Source organism: Vombatus ursinus, unplaced genomic scaffold (assembly GCF_900497805.2).
Source record: "Vombatus ursinus unplaced genomic scaffold, bare-nosed wombat genome assembly UNPS02014798.1, whole genome shotgun sequence".
Lineage (NCBI taxonomy): Eukaryota > Metazoa > Chordata > Mammalia > Diprotodontia > Vombatidae > Vombatus > Vombatus ursinus.
Window position 1 is genome coordinate 40,634,912 of NW_020954576.1, and position 9,029 is coordinate 40,643,940.

A 9,029-nucleotide genomic window follows, 5' to 3' on the forward strand; every position below is an offset into this window, starting at 1 on the left:
GCTGGAAGATCCAGGGGGGTGGTAGTAGCCTCGGGTGCAATTGGGGGGCATTGAATAAAAATAAGGGCAATAGAAGCTTAAGGAAAGAAGATAAGAAAATTTTGAAAAATCATTTGTGCATGTTTCATCTGTTGTGTAACAGAGCTAACGTCATAGTGATTGCGTTATTTTCCAAATAAACACACAAAATGCAAGTTATAACCAGTCAGTGGTAGAGTCCACCAACAGGTCTTAACAAGCAAGTGTTGGCAGGAGAATGGGTCAGGCATTGTTGGGAAGTCCAGCATGCATCATCAGGAACATGTGTGTGTAATGACTTGTTTACACTATATGGTTACAGGATGCAATGTTGCATCATCAAAATTTCAATGCAGGAAAAAACCACAAATTCACAATAAATTATTAAGATGCGTCATTTAAAAATTTTTTTTTTTTGGAAATGACACAAATTTCAAAAATCAAAACAAAACAAAAACAAAACTGCTAAAAGGTTAGATTCCCAGGGGGACACCAAGTAATTTTTTTTTTAAGGGAGTGGTAGGCCAAATCATTTTGGGAACCTCTGGAGGGAGAATTAGCTGTAGCAACAGCAGCTTGTCTCCTGCAGCTAGCTGCCTTATCTCCATCTAGCCAGGTGGCATCCCTGTTTCTTCTGTCTCTATTGAGTTTTCTTTCCTGATCTTAAGTGAATGAATATCAAAGACAGAACAGACCAGGTTATGACCAGTCAGGAAAATGAGACACAGCCAAACAACCTCCATGACTCTGCCCAGCATTAAATTGATTCAGCTGCTGAAGCATTACATCCTGCAAGCAAAAGGGCAGTTCAGTTGGCTGTGCTACACCCAGAATTCGTGGGTGGAATTGAGGCAAGTATCTACTGTCATGATTGACCTCCTAATTTTTTTTTTAATTTCACATCACTAACCGTCTATTACAGCCTTAGGGTAGAATTCATTTCTCTTCCTATGAAGAAGAGGAACAAGATAAAAGATTATTCTGAAAGAACAAAGCAAGGACCAACTTTAGCTGTTCAGTCTTATCTTGTACTATTTCCCCAACAGTAATCTTCCACTCCAGTCAGTTTCCTCATGTTTTCTATTACCATATATATTCTTTTGCTCATACTTTTCCTCCCACCCTATTTAGTAGTCTAGCAGCTTCACAGATTCTCTTAATAAAAGGATTTGTTCTGTGAAGTTTGGATTCAGTCAAAGGGCCTCACTTGAGGACCTAGGGGGCCCTATGTGGCTTCGAGGCCACAAGCTCCCCACCCCTGGTTCTGGCTGTTCCTTCCATCTTTCATTTAAGTTGTAGCACAAATACTGACTTCCTCATAAAGTCTTCTCCCACCACCCCAGACCTTATTATTTTCCTCCATCTCTGTTTGACTCCTATGACATTGTTTGATAGAGAAATTGTATTAAGCTTGGAATGCTGACATGTTCTATGTCAGATGTCATTCCTTTGAGAGAAGGAACAATGAAATAGGCAAGAAAGTAGATGATCACCAAATGGGACTGTGGGGGCTTTGCACCACTGTCCAACTAGCCAGTGCTGGCCATTTCCAAATGATTGAAATTAGCACAGTTTTTTTTTTTTTAAAACCCAGAGAACTAGAAACAGGGCAGAGCCAGAAGGTTATAGAAAAAAAGAAATGGATATTCTGGTGGCAGATGGGAGGAGAGGTCATGGGGTGATAGATTATCCTAACCAAGATTACTTTTATAGCCTCTAAGATCTCAGCATATTTTGTATTGGCTCATAGAATCTTAGAACTAGACCTGGAAACTACCTCAGAAGCCATCTGATCCATACCCCTCTATTTACAAACGAGGAAACTGAGACCCAGAGTGGCTAAATGACTTGCCCAAGATTATAGTATCTTTGCCAAGAAAACCCCAAATGAGGACATGGAGAGTCGGACACAACTGAAATGACTCAACAACAACATTCTTGCAAACCCCATTTGAGCTCCTAGTGAGTACAGAATGGGCTGAGGGAAGTGGGCATTAGATGAGACGCATTAGTTGGTAGAGGTGGTTTGGAATGCGTGTTCAATTGCAACTTGGCTTTAAGGATGTCAGAGTTAAAGTTACTGGGAAGGGTATTAATCCAGGAGGAAGGTAACAATTTTCTTCATTGGATCAGGCCTGATCATAATCCAAAGCTACGCAAAACTGGAGTTTTATAAAAGATCCCTGGGTCTGTGCTTTTACATCTGACCTTGACAATTCAGATATGTCTTGCATCGTTACCTACTATAGCTCTATTAACTGTGTATGTCTTGTGTCTTGTAATCCCTGCCTTCAAAGGCAGTTAAGTAGCACAGAGCTTGGAGACAGGAAGGCTTGAGTTCAAATGTAGCCTTAGACTAGGTGGGTGACCCTGGGCAAGTCATCTCACCTGTCTGCCTCAGTTTCCTCAACTGTAAAAAGTAATAACACCTACCTCCCAGGGTTGTTGTGAGGATTGAATGAGATAATAATCATAAAGTACTTAACACAGTGCCTGGCACTTAATAGTTGCCATATAAATGCCAAATATTATTATTATTAAGCTGACAATTGAGTTTGGAAGAAGTGGTTACACTTCTTTTGTATCTCCTAGAGAGCTAAGCTCAGCACAGAGCAATAGATAATGAAACGCTTGTTGATTTAATTGAAATGAAGAGCCACCAGGTTTCAGGAGGTCTTACCAGAAGGGGAAGATACTATTTAGGCTTTATGTTATTTTTCTAGCCTCTGGGATGGATTGACATAACTCACGTAGGGCTGCAGACAGGAACTCAGGCCAGGCAGACTGACAGCCTGGTGGGTAGAGGTGCATTTTGGATCAGGATCAAAACCACCCCAGTGGGAAACCAGGTTGTTGGTAGGAGGTGGCACAAGGGAAGTGTTTTCATTGGCACATCACATTTCAATCTGTTTTGCCACAAACACAAATGGACCTCTTTTTCCAAGGAGAAACCTGTCATTTCCTCCTGTAACTCTGAGTCAAAAACCACACCTGTGTAAATGATGGGGGAGAGGGTGGACAGAGGGGTGAGGAGGTGTTCCCCAGCTGTACATGTTCTTGTAGACTTTAGAGAAAGCATGACCTTTTTGTACAGAAGGAAACAGGAATAATAACTGCCATGTCTATATTGCTTAGAGTTTTGCAAAGCACTCTACATCCTTTGTTCCTCTCCATAACGTTAGGTAGGCACTACAGGGATTATACCCACTTTACAGATGAGAAAACCGAGGCCACACAGAGGCGACCTGACTTGCCTGCAACCACATAGATAGTAAAGAGCAAAGGTGGAACTAGGACAGGGTCTCTCCTGACTTCAAATCTATTGTCCTTTCCTCTATCACACAGTGCAAACCTGAGCATTATGGGTTGGGCTAGACCTAAGCATGGACAAATAAGAGGGCAGTGGTGGTCCTCACTTTTCCCTTTTCTAAAATGGAGATGGTGCCTTTACTGCCTAGCTCACAGAATTGCTACAAAGAAAGTGCTCTGTAAACTGTAAAGTTATGGGCTTTTTATAATTGTAACTCCTTGATAAGAATGTGTTTCACTGAATCCTATTTTTTGTTGGTGGTAACAGACACTGGTCAGTAGGGCAGCAGCAAGACAAGGCCTGATCAGCCAAGCAGATTGACCTTCTGGCCTTCGCTGCAGAGAGACACCTGTTGGATGGTCATTGGAGGTACTTTCCTATCCCAGTATGGTTCAATCTAAAGAGCAAAACATCATATATTTAGTGTCAATAATTGTTATTCAAGTTACTTATTAGAAGACAGATTTAGTTGGGGGAAGGTGGACTGCAAAAGATCTATAGGATAGGTTCCTTACACACACCACACACGCACACACACTCCTCAAACTGTACAACCTCAACTGCTCACCTGCACACCCTTCCTGAAGGTCACTCTCAACTAGGAGGAATGACAGGTAGGATCCAACTGGAATTAGGAGTAAAATGGAAGAAAAGGAAATGACTAGAAACAAGGGGGAGCTGGATGCCTCCCTACCCCACTTTCAGGGAAGGAAGAGTAGGCAGGAAGGTCACCCTGTACCTACCTGGCCCTGAGGCCAATGCCAGCTCAGGACCCTGGCATTCCGATGTTTACATTCCAGCTGGCCTTGCCCAAGTGTTTCTGCCCCACGGCCAAAGCAGAAATCCTCATCCTTTTCTACTGCTGCATAAACACAGGACCAGAGCCAAGGATACTCCCTCTGTTCTGGCTCACAGGAGACCCTGGGCACCTAGTCACCACGGTGGAGAAGGGATTGTGTAGGAAGTAATCTAAGAGGCCCAGAACACTCTTCAAGCTGCCTATTCCTGTGTGTCCTCCAGATTCCTTTAGTTTACATTCTTGAGTAGTTGTGGATAACATGTACCCATTTTCCTGATGATGTAAACTGAAACATGGAGTAAATATAATGGCCGAATAATAGCTCCAAGGATGCAGTTCATAGTGGCAAAAGTGTGACCCCACTGTGTCACCTAGCTGCCCTACAGGTAAGTATAGATGAGGTAATGAGGAAGAGTGGAGATGTTGGGGGGGGAAGCTATGGGAAGACATTAGAAACTGGGAGGATACAGAAAAGCTTCATGGTGAAGGTGGTTCTTCAGCTGAGCTTTGATGAGCACTAGGAATTCTAGGAGGTAGAGGTGAGGAGATGGACAGCTTGGGCAAAAACATGGAGACGGGAAATAGGGCATCCTCATGTGTGTGGAACATCAAGATATCCTTTTGTCCAGACCACAGAGAGTGTGAAGGGAAGTGATGTAGAATCAGATTGTAAAGGTAGACTGTAGTCAGGCTGTGAAGGGCTTTAAAAGTCAAATTGAGTTTTATATTTGATTTTAGACATAATAGGGAACCTCAGCCAGGTGGCACAGTGAATGAAGCACTGGCCTTGGAATCAGGAAGACCTGAGTTCAAATATGACCTGGGACCTTTAATGGCTGTGTGACCATGGGCAAGTCACTAACCCTGTTTGCCTCAGTTTCCTCATTTATAAAATGAGTTGGGGAAGCAAATAGCAAACCATTCCAGTTTCTTTGCCAAGAAAAGCCCAAATGGGGCCACAAAGAGTCAGACACGTCCAAAAAATGACCCAACAACAACAAGATAATATGAAGCCAATGAATTTTGAGTAAGACAATGACTGGTCAGTTTGTGTTTTAGGAAAATCACTTTGGCAGCTGTGTGGAGGATGAATTGGAGTGGGAAGAGGCTTGAAGCAGGGAGACCACTGAAAGGCTGTTAACAGTAGTACCGGTTAGACCAATGCTGAAAGCCTGCACTTGGGGAGTGCCCAAGTGAATAGAGGGAAGGGGTGACATTTGGATCCAAAATATCTCTCTGCTGATGCCTGAAATCCCATTAGCAGGATTTTCTCCACCCCAACCCTCACCCTCTTTCTCTGAGCCTCTTTTAAAATGCAAATCTTCCTGGGACCTTTTGCTTGAATGAGCTGATTAGCAGTCCCCAGCTAAAGGGTACTGAAAACCTAGGAAGGAAGAGAAAGCTTAAAGGGGGGAGGGGGTAATGAAAATGGGGATAGGGAATGGAGGAGGGCAGAGGCTGAGGCAGCAAAGACTAGCATGATCTTACTCCACAGAGATCTGTTCCTAGAAACACATAGACAGTAATCTCTCCCTTCCACCAAAAATAAGTTTGGGAAATCAACTCCCTCTATTTCAGCATGCAGAAGTCGAGAATAGTCCTGGTTTCAAGGAGCCCTCTAGAGAGGCTGGAGGCAGGCCGCTTAGTGTTTTGGTCCACAGGCAGCCCTTCCCCTCCAGGTCATTCACTGAAGCCCAGTTGGAGGAGGCTGCCTCTTTCTGGCTAAGCAGATTCTCCAATGACTTCGACTCAGGTGGCAAGCCCAAAGATCTATAGCTCACTGCCTTTCCCTGGATCTGTTCCTGCCTGCCAAAGCCAATCCCAGACGGGCCTCCCAAGCCTCCCTGAGTCACCTCACTCCACCCAGCCTTTCTAAGCCCCAAGCCCCTTCCCCACCCTATCTCTGACATCAGATCTCAGCCCCACCCTCATATCTCCAGCCTCAAGATTCTAGGTCACTGTGCTAGGAGAGTTGGGGTGACTAGGGATATTCTGCCCTAGTGAATGGGCAGGGTCTGGTACTCATTAAGTAACCAGGTGCCTTCCCACGGGAATCAGTTTAACCCCAATGAGCTAACTGGGTGGGATTCTTTCCCTTTTGTTCCTATTACTGGCTGAGCCCATTTCCTGCTGATACAGTGATGCCTCTGTCCTTCTGAGGAAGGATTTCAAGAAGGTAGAGACCATTTCCACTACTACTGATGGGGTTGGAATCTGGGCCCCAGAAAAGAAAAACCCTGGACTTTCCCACAAGGCCAAATCTCTGGCCTTCCCCCTGAGGCTATAATCCCATCAACTGGCCTTTCATTGTGGCTACACCCAATCTCCCCTCCATTGTCTTACCTCCCTATGGCCCCCAGCCATTTCCCACCCTTAATCCTAGCTAGGCTCCATTCTCCCTTGGCCACCAGGTCCAGGTCCCAGGAGTTGTGTTCACCCCAGCTTACTAGCCACTCCCATCCAGATCTCCTTAGGCCCTTCCTCCAACTACTTGGCCACTCCTAGATTCCTCCCACAGTCTTTCTGTATATAAGGTCCATCTTGTCTCCATTAAGAGGCTCTGATTCTTAGAATCTAGCCAATAGCCCATAGGTGCTCAGATTCCTTAAGAGTCTGGCTAATAAGGCGAATCTTCAATAAACTTTGTTTTTGGCTGCAAGAAGGCTTGGGTCAAATTCTTGCAGGCAGGACCCGAGTGTCGTGATTTTGAGATTCCAGGACCCCTAACTTCTAGACCGCATCATGTGGTTCCCTGCACTGGGAAAAACTGACTATACCAAGCTCTTCACCAGAGGGGACTGGAAGGTATGTAAGCCTCCCCTCTTCCCCTAATCCCTTTGTTTTTTACCCTTCAATTGGGTGGATTACCAGGCAACTAGAAAGGCTTGGCTTGGAAGTGTTTTCGGGCCTGACCTCTCAGGTCCCTTTAGGTCAGACTGCTGCGAAGTTGTCTTGAACTCAGCCTGATGCTCTCAGGCTCTTGGTCCAGTGGTTCTGTTCAAGACCATGGACGTGGGCAGAATCGTAGACCCAATCCTCTCAATTTTCTCAGTACCAGGGACTTGGGAAAACTTAACGTACTTCTTTGGGTTTTTGACTTTTTTGTCTGTTTCCCGAGTCATATTCCTAAATCTTTTTTTAAGGAGGGAGGGACTTCCAGTCCCCACACCTGAAAAGGGTCAATCCTTTTCAATTCCTAAAGATTCGCCTTTGGGCTGTCTTTTATGAAATTGGGAAAAATTTGGTTTCTCTAAAGAACTGAAAAAGACAAGGCTGGTTTTCTTTTGCAACACCATTTGGCCTCAGTATCACCTGGAAAATTATGACCCATGGCCCATTTTTGGGACATTACAGCGAAATATGCTCTCAGAGTTAAAATGATATTGTAGCAGAGAAGGAAAATGGGTGGAGATTGTCTACATAATGACTTTTGTAGAACTTTCTCGGGACCCCATTCTCAGAAAAGATTGTAGGATGCTCACAGCTAGAGCCACCCCACAACTGGGGAATGGGGATCAATTACTTTTTGGATGACCCTTTTTATGGCTCCCAGGGCTATAGCACCTCCCCAGTCCCTATCCCCTCACTATTCTCCCCATTTTCCCTTGGCCCCGCCTGTTTCCCATCCCCCTACTTCCTTGCCTAACCCCTCTTTACCTTGCTTTTCCTCCCCTTTTCCTCCATCCCAAAGGTTAGGGGTCCTGGAATCCCAAAATCACGACACTCGGGTCCTGCCTGCAAGAATTTGACCCAAGCCTTCTTGCAGCCAAAAACAAAGTTTATTGAAGATTCGCCTTATTAGCCAGACTCTTAAGGAATCTGAGCACCTATGGGCTATTGGCTAGATTCTAAGAATCAGAGCCTCTTAATGGAGACAAGATGGACCTTATATACAGAAAGACTGTGGGAGGAATCTAGGAGTGGCCAAGTAGTTGGAGGAAGGGCCTAAGGAGATCTGGATGGGAGTGGCTAGTAAGCTGGGGTGAACACAACTCCTGGGACCTGGACCTGGTGGCCAAGGGAGAATGGAGCCTAGCTAGGATTAAGGGTGGGAAATGGCTGGGGGCCATAGGGAGGTAAGACAATGGAGGGGAGATTGGGTGTAGCCACAATGAAAGGCCAGTTGATGGGATTATAGCCTCAGGGGGAAGGCCAGAGATTTGGCCTTGTGGGAAAGTCCAGGGTTTTTCCTTTCTGGGGCCCAGATTCTAATCCCATCACTACCACCTCCACCCCACCCCAAAAATTCTGACTGTAGAAAGTTACTATGGTGACAAGGAAGATCAAAACACCATCTACCAAACCTACACACGCTCAGTAAGATAAGTCCTCTTCTGGGGTTCTCCTGTTTCTGGGGCCCTATTTCTTACATACTCCAGACAGAACCTTGGTTGATGACCAAGAAGGCAAATCATTGTCACAATCAACAATTTGCTTTCCTGTGTGAATTAGTGATTGAATTAGCATAGTATGAACTCAAGAGTGTGTTAGAAAACAGACTCAAGAAGATGGAGCAGGGGAGACAATAGCAGATCCTCCACAGACCAGGTGTTCTGCCATTTGATAAAATTAGTGTTAAAGAAAAGTTTATTGACACAAATAATTTAAGTGTATGGGTCTGGCAGCAGAGCTGAATCTTATGTGGCTACTGAAAAGGTATCAAAGCAAAACTAATTATTGTCCCCTAGGACTGGTTTACTTATTTGTTGGAAGAATAAGTTTGCTCATGATAGTTCAGGCATTTAAAAAACCTGAAGATTTACTCTACTATTATTCCTCTTAGCTCAGGGGCAGCTAGGTGGTAGAGCACTGGGCTTGGAATCAGGAAGACTTGTTTTCATGAGATCAAATCTGGCCTCACTTAATAGCTATGTGACCCTGGGCAAGTCACTTAATCCTGTT